Source organism: Asterias rubens, chromosome 11 (assembly GCF_902459465.1).
Source record: "Asterias rubens chromosome 11, eAstRub1.3, whole genome shotgun sequence".
Lineage (NCBI taxonomy): Eukaryota > Metazoa > Echinodermata > Asteroidea > Forcipulatida > Asteriidae > Asterias > Asterias rubens.
Window position 1 is genome coordinate 10712859 of NC_047072.1, and position 5707 is coordinate 10718565.

General features: G+C 37.8%; 1 long non-coding RNA gene across 1 annotated transcript; it reads left to right on the top strand.

The window, feature by feature from the left end:
• The first annotated feature begins 657 nt into the window (after positions 1-657).
• Positions 658-4498, top strand: LOC117296899. Its single transcript, XR_004519818.1, has 3 exons — positions 658-755; positions 1888-1982; positions 4420-4498. It is a non-coding gene; the product is annotated as an uncharacterized LOC117296899 (long non-coding RNA).
• The last annotated feature ends 1209 nt before the right edge of the window (positions 4499-5707 follow it).

The following is a 5707-nucleotide window of genomic DNA, read 5'->3' on the forward strand; positions in this document are numbered from 1 at the left end:
CAAAACGCAGTTGGAAGAAAAGAGTGGGGAAGAGAGGGGGTGGTTGGGAAACCAAGTAAGACAACGGGGAGAAAAACAAAACAGAGACAACAACAATAGGGACAACAACAACAAGAGGGACAACAACAGCAACAGGGACAACAACAGCAACAACAACAACCCAAAGAAACAACAAAAAACAACAAAAACACAACAACAAATCAACAATACAAAAAACCAAAAGAAGAACAACACAACAACACAAAAAACAAAGAACATCTCCAGACATATTATTAAAAGACAAAAAATATGACAAATCAACATGATCAGACAAAAACAGGAACCAATAAACAACATAACCAACTTAAGCCGGCCAGGATAGACAAAAGTGTACCAAAACACTGTGACCCGAAGGCCTGTCTATCCAAATTGGATTGTTCAGGAGACTTCTCGTTTCTCTGTCCTGTTTTTTAACTACCTATACCCGGGCGGAAGATAGGAAATTGGCAGGGACTACGTTTACTTTAGCTTACAGGAGCGTTATTAACTGCGCTACCGCGGAGTCAGTTCTTAAGTCGGTCTCAACATTTGGACTACCTTGCTCTAGTCATCGTCAGGAGACTGGAGTTAATAATTTGACATTAATCAATGTGATCACTTTCTTCTTTTGCAGCTTGTGTGTTTGAAAGCAGAGTTATTCCGGAAACAAGAGGTACTCAGCAAAGAACGACTTCAAGAGAACTCTACTACAGTCAAGGCTAAACCTGTTCCTTAAGGTAGGCTGGACCTGGGATGAACTGAAATGAGACTCTGTCTGAAAAGGTGGTTATTTACCATGTTCATCTATGTTTGACACCCCCCATGGAAGTGTCGTGGCCAAGCAGTAAAGAGCACTGAATTCAAACTTTGTTGTTTCTGATCAGCGGAGTGTGGGTTTGAATCCCTAGCCGTGACACTTGTGCTCTTAAGCAAGACACTTCACCATTGCTTCGTCCTTCGAAAGGGGCGTCAAGCTGTTGGTCCCATGTGTTGTGTAACGCATGTAAAAGATCCAATTGCACTTGTCGCACTTTTTTATCGCAAATAATATGAGTAAAACCTGAGTCACCAAAATAATGTTCGTCTCAGTGAGACTAAAATTATTTCAGCATGTAAAAACGTATTAAAAACCAGTTATGATAAAAATGCAATTTTGCTGTAAAAAGTATTAAAATACTTTTTACAGCAAAAACTGAGACAAACATTATTTTTTTGTGGCATTGTTTTACTAATTTCTCTAAAACTGCAGAACTTCAGCAAGTTAGTAATTATTTTAAGGAAATCTTTCTACTATCATTATCTTCAAACGGTGTATGTAAGTTAATCTAAATCTGTGGACTTCGTGTTTTGTGTTACAAAAGGTACCCAGACCCTTTAAGCAATCAAACTCAAGTTAAAGGCAGTGGACACTATTGGTAATTACTCAAAATAACTATTAGCGTAAAACCTCTCTTGGTGACGAGTAATGGGGAGAGGTTGATGGTATAAAACATTGTGAGAAATGGCTCCCTCTGAAATGCCATAGTTTTCGAGAAAGAAGTAATTTTCCACGAATTTGATTTCGAGACCTCAAGTTTAGAACTTGAGGTCTCAAAATCAACTGTCTAAACACACACAACTTTGTGTGACAAGGGTGTTTTTTCTTTCATTATTATCTCGCAACTTCGACGACCGATTGATATCAAATTTTCACAGGTTTTATTTTATGCATGTTGAGATACACCAACTGTGAAGGCTAGTCTTTGACAATTGCCAATAGTGTCCACTGTCTTTAACATTTCAAGTTCCAGTTAAAATTATTCAAAACTTGACCCTGTCAGTTTCTTTGTGGTTATTGGTCTTTTTTTTTTTTTCTTTTTTTTTTTACAGAAAGCAAGTATCTGGACCAAGAAGAATGACGGAGTTCAGTCCCGAGCTGATAAAGTCCTTACAGCAGAAGAAGAAAATGCATTGGATAAATCAAGGTAAATAATGTAAGATGCATGTTTCATTCCCTAAAAAAGTTTTGAAGGTAGTGCATTTTGCTCCACCAGCCATGCTCCTAGTGGATGATCCTTACAGACTGTGAAGGGGGTAACCCTGTTTCAGCCTTAGGAGTAGGTAGCTCCTAGTGGATGACAGCGATGCCTACATCTTTAGGGACTGTGAAGGGGGTAACCCTGTTTCAGCCCTAGGAGTAGGTGGTTCCTAGTGGATGATACCCATGCCTACATCCTTACAGACTGTGAAGGGGGTAATCCTGTTTCAGCCCCAGGAGTAGGTGGCTCCTAGTGGATGGTACCCATGCCTACATCCTTATGGACTGTGAAGTGGGTTTCCTGTTTCAAAACAGCTAAAACTTAAAGGCACATGGAAAAATATTTTTTTTTTCTCCAAACATAAGAGTATAATGTTGATAAACAATAACATATTTTTTTTAGTAATTGTTTGTCATGATTTATATGTTAAAAAATAGATAAAGTTGTTTATGGGGGTGACTCCGCCTACCCCTTTTGTGACGTCAATCGAGGCAGACCTTGCCTTGATCGAATATCTAACACATGTGGAAGTACATGCAAGTCCTAGTCGTGAGTTTGTACGTTTCGAAAAACAAGTTTTTTCTTGCATTTTTCCGGCAATGCCGACCAGGTGTATTGCTGCTAAATGCAGTAAAACAACTTGAGATGGGGTCAGTTTGCAAAGTGGTCAGTCCATTGTTTTTTTCAGTGCTGTGCAGCGAACACTTCGAACCCTCGTGCTTCGAATCCGGAAGACAATACACCACACATTTGACATGAAAATAAAAGGTATTCTGAAACATGACACCATCCCAACAATTTTTCTTGCTAGTGGGACGTCGAAGAAGGTACCTGAAAAACGTGATGAACTTAAAGGAGCATTTGCCTGATGAGAAAACAATTTGGGTAATGTTTCAACTTTGAGGGCATGTTTTTAGCTTACACCAATCGTCAAGCGCCAAGCTATCTTGTGTTGGCACTGCATGCCATTGTCCGTGCAGGGTAATCCGAGTGGACCGTCCGCACAGCAGCCATAGTGCGTGCAGACATGGTTCGTGACCATAGTTCTGTACGTATGCATCATACTGATCAGGTACCCAGTATACGAGGCCAGACTACACATTTTCTCTTCAACTATCGTGCCTCGATTGACGTCATGGACAGCGCCCTCTCGGGTCGGGCCTAACTCTTAAATTTAAAAATAAAAAGAAAAACAAATTTTTTGGAACCTTAGTTAACTATTTATTTATATTCTACTCATCGAAACACATATTTTGATTGTTGACAAAAGCTTTATTTTGAAAAAATACCACTTCCAGGTGACTTTAAGAAAAGTTTGTTTTAACTATAATAGGGCCTATATTCCAGGTTTTGCATCGGAGATAAATAATATAATTTGTTTACACCGATGTGTATGAAAGCACTGTATACTCAGTACTTTCCCGAGTTATACATGTGTCTGCTCTAGCAATGCAAAGGTCATGGGTTCAAATCCTACCTGAGTGATTTGCCTGTGATAGTTCTGATAAAACAGTGAGTATACAATGCCCAACACACATCTGTGTTAAAGACTCTGGACACTATCGGGTATTGTCAAAGACTAGTCTTCACATTTGGTGTATGTCAACATATGCATAAAGTAACAAACCTGTGAAAATTTGAGCTCAATCGGTCGTTGAAGTTGCGAGATATTAATGAAAGAAAATACACCCTTGTCGCACCATGGTCACACGAAGTTGTGTGCTTTGAGATGCATGATTTCGAGACGTCCAATTCTAAATCTGAGGTCTATAAATCAAATTTGTGGAAAATTACTTCTTTCTCCAAAACTGCGTCACTTCAGAGGGAGCTGTTTCTCACAATATTTTATACTATCAACCTCTCCCCATTACGCGTAATCAAGAAAGGTTTTATGATAATAATTATTTTGAGTAATTACCAAACTGCCTTTAAAGGAACGTTACAGAAATGGTAAGAAACAAAAATCGTGAAGATCACAGATTTACATAAAACTTACATGGTCTAATGATGATGATAGTAGAAAACATCCCTTGAAATATTTCTGTCTGAAATGTCATATTTGATGAGAAATAAATATTCTAACTTCACTTTTGGAGTTTATCGCTCAGTGAGCGTTTTATTCATTTTATTTTGGCATTGATGCAATGCAAAATTTGTAATCGGTTTTTCACTATTCTCTCGTGACCCAGATGGCTGTTCGATCTCAAACTTCTACAGGTTTGTCAGTTTATGTATTGATGGTGGATTACATAAAGTGCTTACACTGCCAGCAACTGTTCTGTTAGCAAAAACCAATTCTGTAATGTTCCTTCCCAAAAGAAGTAAATACCAGGTAACGTATGTTTTAGTGTTTCAAGACTTGATTTTTTTGTTGTGTTTTCAGGGCAGCCTTAGAGGCCAAGTTAAAGCTCTAGGAGGAGATGTCAAAAGGAGCCGTTCTGACAGCAGGTAAAGAGTTGTGCCCTTATTCTTATTTTCCTAAAGGGTTAAACAGAACCTGTGACTGTTTTTTTTAACCATCAACTTTCTCTACTGATTCCAAGCAGACCTACACATGTATGAGCCCATCTTTAAAGGAACACGTTGCCTTGGATCAGGCCAGTTGGCCATTTATGGGAATCAAATTTTTGACTCCCTTAATTAGGTTGCTGACCGTGTTTTAGTCCACGGCGTACAAGGAAAACACTTTCGAGGCATGTTTGTGTGGATCATTATATTCAACTTTTAAAATATCTTTCTAATCATATGCATTTCATCGTCCGATCCAAGGTCAACGTTTTCCTTTAAAGCCATTGGACCCTTTTGGAAAACAGTATTGCCCAAGGCCCACATTTCGTGTATCACAACTTCTATATCAAATAACAAACCTGTGAAAATTTAGGCTCAATCGGTCATCGGAGTCGGGAGAAAATAACGGGAAAACCCACCCTTGTATCCGCGCGTTTCGCCGTGTCATGACATGTGTTTAAAATAAATCCGTAATTCTCGCTATCGAGAATTGATATTGTTTTTACTTTTTTCTCAAAAAGTAAAGCATTTCATGGAATAATATTTCAAGAGAAGTCTTTTACCACTACCTTCTGTAAAGCCTGTAAGTTATTTGTAAATCTGTGAACTTTTTTTTTCTGTACCGAAAGGGTCCAATGGCTTTAAAGGATTTGGGTACCTTTTCAAAATGTCCATAGATTTACATTAAACTACTTACAGGGTTTGAAGAGAATGATAGTGGAAAGCTTCCCATCAAATAGTACTTACTGAGGTGCTGTAGTTTTTGAGAAATGAGTAAAACAATGTCATGAAAATACGTTTGTAAATGATTAAAATAATTTTTGTCTCATGAGACGAAAATTATTTTTATGACATTGTTTTACTCATTTCTCAAAAACTACAGCACCTCAGCACGTAATATTTTCAGGGAAGCTTTATACTATCATCATCTTCAAACTGTATAAGTTTAGTGTAAATCTGTGGACATTGTGTTATTTGTCCTACAAAAGTTACATATAGTCTAGACCAGATTTAAAAAAAAAAAACTTTGAGCGGCATTTTTGAGTAAAAGTTGGTAACATACCTGATTTAACTAATTTGGGGGTGCTGAATCAGAAAATGATGGATGCCAAACCTAATTTTTAGTCCTTTACCCTGAAAAATCAAGTTTAATTAAAACAATA